The sequence below is a fragment of the Silene latifolia genome, chromosome Y, assembly GCF_048544455.1.
Source record: "Silene latifolia isolate original U9 population chromosome Y, ASM4854445v1, whole genome shotgun sequence".
Taxonomy (NCBI): domain Eukaryota; kingdom Viridiplantae; phylum Streptophyta; class Magnoliopsida; order Caryophyllales; family Caryophyllaceae; genus Silene; species Silene latifolia.
Genome location: NC_133538.1, coordinates 86631078 through 86640516, shown reverse-complemented (window position 1 = coordinate 86640516; position 9439 = coordinate 86631078).

Genomic DNA, 9439 nt, shown 5'->3' with positions numbered 1-9439 from the left:
CGTCACCTAACTCGCGCCTAAACAGGCCTTCTGATTTCCAGTTTTCAAATCAGGGCAGGCTCCCTTGCATCGCGTTATGGCTCGTGCCTCAATATGCTGCATGGCACTGCTCCTGTCCCATTTCCAGCACTCGTCCAGGACGATCCCGATTTCGGTTAACCCGAATACATGACGGATTAGATTGATGAGTTTGCGTTTTACACTTTGCATTCCAAAACAATTTTTTAAGACAAATGGATCATGTTAAGCGCCATAAACCCAACTTGGTAAATGGATGTTTAATTTCCGTCTTGCATGCAAATCAACAGTAAATTCAACTCGACATCAATTACTTGATATTTGGATAAACAACCGACTTAGTAAACTTTCACATGTTAGGTTAAACTTTTGAATACACATTCATGCATTTAACCCGTTTTCTCAACTTCTGCATTTAACTAACCAAGATCGATCAGTAGAGGCCGCTACCGCGGGCAGGATTGAGTGTCCGATTAAAGGGCTTCCCAATACCTACCCTCACCTCTTACTCAGAAATTTTGGATAATAGACGACTTTATCCAGGGCAAACGAGAGTCATTCTAGAGATAGGATGCTAAAGAGGGACGATTCCTTATCTTTAGTACCTATGTCAAGCACCCTTTTTGCCTTGATTGACCTAGTTATAAAGTGGACTTGAACAGTTTCCAGGAATCCCATAATTGCTTGGTGGCGACTCCGTACATCTCTTCATCGTTTCGAGACCCTCACCGAGACAAAACCGACCGATCTAAGGTGATCCGGTCGAAAGCATTTCTACGTCACGGAGCGTGGCTTTCCGACTGCTATACGTCCACATATTGGCTTGGCGTGTATGTGGCCCATGTCTATAGATTGTCGACTCCGCTGGGGAAACTAGGACACTTGTCTCTTTGCGATCCCTAGATGGTGAAACTCGAACGAGGTCTTGGTTGAAGTGCATTAATTGATATTACGGTCATAAGTCGGGTTCCTTGTCCGGACCCATAACCTAACCTTTATCAACCAATTAGCTCGTCCCGTCGGCGTGAGTTTTTTCACCCCCGCGTTTCGAATCCCTATTGCGTCAAGCATACCAATGGCATTACACCATTTTATTTCGCCAAAGAGCATTCACTTCCCACGTGCACGAGGCTAGGGCACCAAAACCCGTGTGAGCATTATGCATAATATAATGAGCTGCGAGTGCTTATGTTCTATGTGATCATAAGTCCTTCCGTGTCATTTCTAAACTTTCAAAAATACCTTTTTGCGCCGTCATAATGGCCATTTCAAATGTCGGTCTTTCGCCGACCATTGCAAACCTTTTTTATACCCGTCATAATGACGATTTTCAAACCTTGTTTTTCACAACCGTTTCAAAACACCTTTTGCGCCGTCATAATGGCCATTTCGAACCTCGGTCTTTCGCCGACCGTTGCAAACCTTTTTCATGCCGTCGTAAGGATGATTTTCAAACCTGGTTTTTTACAACCATTTCAAAAGCACCTTTTCACGCCGTCATAATGGCAGTTTTAAAACACGAATTTTAAACCGTTTTGTGCCGACATAATGGACCTTTGCGCCGACATAATGGACTTTTGCGCCGACATAATGGCCCTTTCAAAACCCAATCGTCTTCGGAAACAACGCATCGTTTTCAAAGCCATTGCAACTTTAACTCAAACCGTCTTTTGAAACCAAACCTAAGACAATCCTTTTCAACTGGACGACTCTTTGAAGATCCCTACTCTTAGAAAGCCGTCCATAAAGCAACAAATGTAGCTTTTTTAAAATTTCTATTTTCGAAAATTTCAGTCCACCACTCCAATTCTGCGGCGTGTCTACCGAGTCAAATCAAACGTACTTATGAGTCTTTACTTATGAGTTGTCTCACCTCGAGACTCGTTCAACGGCGTCACGCCATCACGTTTAACGCGTGTCAAAGTCTAGTTAACACCGTTGCACCATCAATCGAGTTAGCATCGAAGCACCACACACGGTTGCCCTCTTCTCGTGGAGTCCAAAGTGTCCTTCCGTCCTTTGTGATGTCTGTGTTTAGTCTTTAAACCGTGTCGGATTGGGATGTAACGTGAGCCGTTTTCTGCCTCAAAACCATGGCCCTATCTTCAGCTTCATCCAACAACAACAACGATGACAACAAAGATCTCACAACTGCTCAGCTAGCCAGCATGCTCACAGCCTTTAAAGTCACTCTGGACCGTGTCAAGATCCCTATCGACACTCTGGAAAACAAGGAAACCGGAGAGCATAACACTCCGCCATTAATCGAAACTGAGAAAAGGCTTAAGCTCTTGGAAGAACAACTCTTGGCCCGTGGGAACAACATTCACCTCGAAAACAATCGAAGGTTCGAGACCGTCAGGGATCAACTACCTGACAACTTCACCTTGACTGATGTGCCTAAGTTTAAAGGAGCGAAAGACCCACTCAATCACATCCGAGCCTTCAAGGATTACATGTCTATCAAAGGGGTCAAACAAGAGCTCTTTACCCGGATCTTTCCGTCGTCCTTGGAACCAATTCCTCGTCAATGGTACTATTCCCTCGACCCAAAGAGCATTACCACTTGGGAGGAAGTTGCCGTTGAATTCGCTAATCAATACCCCAACAATGTCGAAATTCTGGCCAACACACGCACCCTTGAGGTCCTAACTCAAAATGACAAAGAGGGATTCACCGAATTCCTAACCCGTTGGAGGAGGGTGAGCACCCAATTGGTCAGCAAGCCAAGCGAATCAACCTTGGTGGAGAAGTTCGTCAACAATCTCTGTCCAGTTTATGCCAACATGCTTGTACCAGAACATAAAAACCTTCCAGGATCTGCAGATCAGGACTCGTATCGAAGACGGCCTACACAAGGGCGTTTTGGCCAAAACCACGGGTAGAGGCTATCAGGGATCTACATCAACTGGATCTCGTCCCTACGGTCAGACAAACAAAATTGACGAGGTCAACCTCCTCGAGCCAACTTCAAATAAAGCCGAACGTCCCTAAAGGGCATTCACCAACTTAGGATCAACCTACGCTAGCACCCTAAAGAGGCTCTTGGAACAAGGGAAACTGCAACCAATCCGGCCCACTCCGGACTCGCCTGAAGCAAGGAAAACCCTCTTTTGGAACCCTAATGCCTATTGCCAATATCACCAAGGCAAAGGCCATGACATAGAAACTTGCTTCAAGCTTAAGCACGCTATCCAGGATATGATCGAGAAAGGATAACTACCCCTACCTCCGCCAGCAAAACCAAACAACAAAACAAATCCTCTGGGGATTCACACCATTTCAGATGATGAGCCAACTTTGGATTGCTCGTATCTCATCTTGCCTATTGAGGATTTGTTTGAAAACTAAACTAAAGTAACGCAAAGTAAAGAAATAAAGTGTAGAAAACGAGTTTAAAAATATAAAGAGAGATAGCTAGGGTTGTCGGTTCACCATGGTCTAACGGTCAAAGGCACGGTCAAAGACTGGTCAAGTTACGGTCTGAAGGGCAGTTATAAGGTCCTCTCGGTCCACTAATCACCCTAGAAACTGTCTAATATGCTTTCACTCTATTTAAAGTAATCTATTGTTCGTAGCAGATCTCACTCTTTCCAATCTCTCTATCTAGGTCGGAGTTTACCAGATTAAAATAACTAGTCGCATGCATTTAACTAATTAAATAGGAATTAAATGCTACGATTAACAATTCAGACTTATAACTATTCCAGATCTAAAATCCTAATTAAATACAGTCACGCAACCATGGATCCCCTAAATCCTAGCATGAAGAAATTAGCTACTCATGATCGAACCGATGAAATTAACAATAATAAAGAAAACTAAATTAAACATGATAATAAGATGTAAATAATAATCAAGCATACAATAAAAGTAAGACAAAGAAGAGTAAAACGAATAAGAGGAAAGAATAATTGAAGAACGAAAGGTTAATTAAATTACCGAAAGAAAAAGGAATGATTACAAATTTTCCGATCCGAATCCCAAGCAAAAGCTTCGTGTGAAATGTTTGACAGTAAAAATAAAGATAACCTAATAATTTTCTCATCCTTTCTTTATATAGCAATAGCCGAAGTTTATTAACTAAACATCTAATGGGCCAATTTAACTTATTAAACAAACACGGCCTGGCATGAAAATGGTCGATCGACCATAAATCCAGTTGATCGACTAATCTCCTAGGCAAAACCAGTCATTCGACTATATGCAGTATTCGATCGACTTTTCTTCTAAACATCAACGTTCAACACTTCCTCATGTACCTCCATCCATCCTCACGCATTCCAAGATGATCGTTTCCGAGCCCTAACTTCACTAGTATCCAATATGCAACTCTGGGGACGGCTTTGGGCTTATTCTCCATCTCTTGGGTCAACAACCTACATGAAACATAAGACGACCCAAAGTAACCGAAACAAGGGAGAATAGTAGCTTACGTTACTCAAAATGGCATAGAAATGCATGAAAATGTCAAGATAGAATATATAAATGCAGCGCGCATCAAACCTCCCCAAAACAAACCCTTGCTTGTCCCCAAGCAAGCAGAGACTAAAGATATAAATAACTAATGGATCGGTAGACAAGCTTAGAGCTAACTATGCTTCATACGCCCAAACCAATTTTAATGCAAGTAGCCAAAACCAAAATACAAAATCGATTGCAAACAAGTTATACGTATGAATCAACTTACTGAACCTTCAACCTTGCAAGACTCGTACATATCGGACTCTAACGGGTCGCTCATCGTCACTCGTTAAATAACATGGTGAGTAGATAATGTAAGATAGAAAGAAATATAGCCACTCACCTAACTGCAACCTATAAGAACATGCATGCAATCTAACATGATAGTTATCTCTACCGACCGTACATATGCATTCCAACCAAACAGGACCAAGTCACATGCCAAGGACTTACAAATATGGTAAAGTGAGGTAATTGGGTAAAAAGTAGCAAAATATTTTTGGAAGTGTGGAGATAAGAGTCAAGCTAGTATCAAACGGAACCAAATAGTAAACTCATCCACCTCATAAACCCATCTTAAAAGAATAAAACAATGCCAATGCGGCATAAACTCACTCATACCATTAAGACACGACTCCCCATAATATATAAAGACAACCATGGGAGTGAAAATCAACACAATTTCTTCTCTTTTTCTCCTTTTTCAGCCGTTTTTTTTTTTGAATGTTTTTTTTTTTTTTGCTTTTCTAACTGATTTTTCTTTCAACTCTTTTTTTTTCTTTTCTTTTTTTCTTCTTCGGCTCAATTCAACCCTCTTCTCATTACCCAATGCAAGTACCAAACTGACGATAACACATACCCACAATTAACAAAATAAACTAGCTTGACTAGGGTAGGCTAATTTAGGATTGTAGTTAACATTTGGGTCAAAATAAGTCAATTTGGCTAATGTGGGGCTCAAGGGTAGAATAAGAAGAAAAAGTATGCCTCTCCACATGTGACACCGCCACTAACCCGAATGCATATAGGTACTAAGAGACAAAAATTATGTTTATGCAAATTGATGTTACATGTCTTATAAGGAGTACTACTCTCATCCTAGAATGAAACTGATCATGAATGTCATCAGTTTATTTAGCTCTATACCTCTGAAATTTTGAGTAGTTTGCCGATATTAAGTCAAGTCTATTCGTTCAGAAAAGTTGACCACAAACTTGTAGATTATGCAACGACCGTACAAGAATGGCAAAGCAAGGCTTGGGCGAAAAATAAAGTACATACGCAATTTCATCATTGTTATCTAACACTTCGACTCGACCAAATATGCAAAAGAAAAACATGTTTTTGTATTTTTTCAATTTTTTGTTTTTTTTTTATAGTGGAAAAAGAAAAACAATGCAAACGGAAATGCAATAAACATGTAACAAAAAAAGCAACAAAAATGCAAATGGATGCAAACGGACAGATGAAAACCCTCCCCAAACAAAATCACACAATGCCCTCATTGTGTTCAGCTAACACCAGCAAGATCAAAATATATGGGAGAAAGGGGTATGCAAAACGAGATGAAATACAAGTAAAGCAGAAAAGGAAAAGAACTCACAAAATGGGGGCACAAAAGACCTCCCAAACCAGCCAACAACAAGGGGAGGTCGTAGCCAGCTGCTACTAGTCGTCACCCTCCTCGTAGTCGTCGTCCTCCTCCTCCCTCGCTCGGGAGCGTGAGGCAAGCTCGACAAGGTACCTCTCCTCCACCTCATTCGTGTCCTCCGTAGTAGTAGTGCCAGGGTAACCGCTCTCAGGGTAGCAGTAGTAGGACGGATGTGGCCACCCAATTGGTGGCAACCATCCGAAATGGGCGTAGCGGTCGTAGACAGGAAAGTCGGCTAGGACCGGGTTCAGCTCCATCCTAGCTGTACGCCTGTACATGTCAAGTAAAAGATAATCCTGCCCCGCTTGATCCATGACCGGTGGGGCGGCAAAAGGAGATGGACAAATAAAGTGAGCCGGGTAAACCGGTTGTGGTCCAGGCTGAGTCTCAGTCTTAGTGGTGGAGGGTGTAGTGCGTGGAGATGCACGAGGTGAGTCACGTGGTGCCCTAGAAGACTGGCCCATTTCCCTAGTAGTATGGGAAGTCTGCCTCGACCTAGCAGTAGATGTCCTCGGCATAGTGTAATGCAAGAGGTAAGAGGGTGTCTGTGGTCAAGGCGCTCCACATCGAACCTCTGTGAGAGGAATGAGTGGGGGTAGAGTGGAGCAAGGAAGGGTCACAGAAAGTGCCGTGGAGATCTTCCACGTAAAGTCAGGTGTAATCTAGTTCACGTCAATCATGTAAGGAATGTTCATTAAGTAAAGACTGTCTAGAGTGACTCGATCCTCATGGCCTAGAGGAAGCATGCCTTGGGGGAAGTCGGAAAAAGTCGGCGGGCTAAGTGAGTAACTAACCCGCTACAAACAATAGTAGATAAATTCTCATCCCCTATGTTCTGAAAGTGATGGGCGGTCCAAGAGGCAATGTTTAGGACAAAAGGAGTACCACTATCAATGTTCAAGTACCCAGCTAAGATTCCCAACTCATCTTTATTGACATTATTAGACTCTTTTCGACCAAAGATGGTGTTACGACCAACCTAAGCCAGAAACGGACAGGGGGGTGGTGTATAAACTGGCCCCTCTTACGACCCTCAAAGTTGTCCAAAATAGCCCCCCACATAAGTTGGTCCAGTTTCCTAGGTGGGTTATGCTCCCCATCACCGTGTATACCAAGGTAGCCGCCAAAAGCGGCTAAAGACATGGCAAATTCCTGGTTGAAAAGACGGAAATAAATATAATTTCCGGTTGGTTCCCTGTCATAGTCTCCTGCATAGTAACGAAAAGAGCTAAAAAACTCAAGGGTTGGCACAAGATAGGTATACTCGCGTATAGTGGCCAGCCCCGTCATACTCGTTCCATTCAAAAGGTCAAAAACGGATTGATAAAATCCCAAGGTAAGCAAACTCTCCCGGTCTAGAAAACGGGTTGGGGTAATACTAAGACGAGTGTAGACACCTCAAAATGTCTACCTAGCCTTAAGGGTACCCGATGATGAGACTAATATTTAAATGACTAAATAAAAATTGACAATGTCATAATTAAAAGGCTTTTTACGCTTATTTTCAAGAAACCACTTAAAATGGCATAAAACCATCTTTAAAACCCACCACTTCCTTTCAGTCCATTTCAGCACATTATCGTATTCCTAGCCTTTTTAATAGATTATAGGGATTATACATACATTGGGATACTAGTTAAAAATGATATTATTGGCACCCAACCAATAATAACGTTTATAGTCATACTAGACAAATACTTCGTAATGCGACGTAATTGATAGTAATCGAATCAAGATGTTCCGAAGGCTAAGTTTCACATGTTCTATATATGGGCCGGGTATCAAGGAATATATAAGCCTTCTTACGCAGGAGAACAATGCAAGAGTCCAACAAACAAGATCAAATTGCCTTATTTAATACCATGATTGACATGAGTTGGCAAAGGAAGAAAATCAGAGATTAAGTTGGGAAATACAAGACCAAACTCTATCCTTGAAAGACTTAGAATTTCCGTAAACTTCTATTATCAAGCAGTCAAAGACTATATATATACGGATTACGGACCATGTGATAGCTTTGGGGGACGGACAGAGATATTATCAAGCAGAGGACATACGCGAGATATACACGAGATCTAATTCAATACTCAAAAATTCTATACTCTTACAAATCATCCGTCTCAAATATATTATATCCCAGTTTCAAATCAAACCATACAAATAAATCATCCCAATTTCCATATAAGCGCATAAGAGCCAATAATTCACGACAAAGTCGAAATTCATTAATAGTCAACATCCACATAGGCCTGAGGTACCGAATTCAAATAAGCTTTTCTCTACTCTTTCTTTTAATTAGCTCTTTTATTTTGTCTTTTATTTATTCTCTCTATTTAAATCTATTGACTAACCTAGTTAATTTGTCTTTGTCTCAAATTTATATCGTCTTGTGTATAAAATTGTTTAATTAACTTTTTTATCGCTAAATTTCGTCAAATATATAATATTATAAATAAATAGTAGAGGCCGTCAGTTTGATGAGCGGTCCGGGTGCCTAACACCTTCCCTGACCGTACCTTTACCCACGAATCCGCAATCTTTGGTTCAGACCGGAGTGACGGATCAGTCCCCATACCAGGGATCAAAAAGGGCCTTTTCTGCTTAACTTGTTTTTGTATGTTTTTTTATAAAACTTACTGGCGACTCCGTACTTATTTACTTATTTTCAAAAAGGAGATTTTTTTCAGGGATCTCACAGTGGCGACTCCACTGGGGACTTAATAAGCGGGTAATACTCGAAATTTATTTATAAAATTATATATTTGACGAAATTTTTGGTTTTCATTCGATTTTTAAGAGTCGAACTTGCTCGTCTCATAAGCCATAACTTGAATTGAATGAACAACTTATTTTCTAGCCGTTGAATTGTTGTCGTCTAAGATTCACAGATGGATGAAGCATGTGTTTAAAGACCAAAACACACCAAAGTCAATTTTTATCTGTAAAGTATCACGAAAATATATGGTTAATGACTAAATGCTTACTTAACTATCAGGCATTCTTGTTTGATCTCTTTTGATTTCTTGTTTTAAATTGTTTCGTGTGAAATTGTAATCTGGGTACTGAGTTTTACGTAAGTTCTCTATTCTTGTACTCTTAACTTTTGCGTTTCATTGATTTTGTTTTTACAATCTCAGTTTCATTTATTGTATAAAGACAAAAAATGGGCTCCCCGTTAGCCAATATCACGCCATCTAAGCTACCCTAATTCACCATCGGTAAAGTATGTTGTATACTTAGAAGGTCCATTCGACCGACTAGGCCTTACACATATTTTCCACCTCATGACGTCGCGTTTTGGCAACT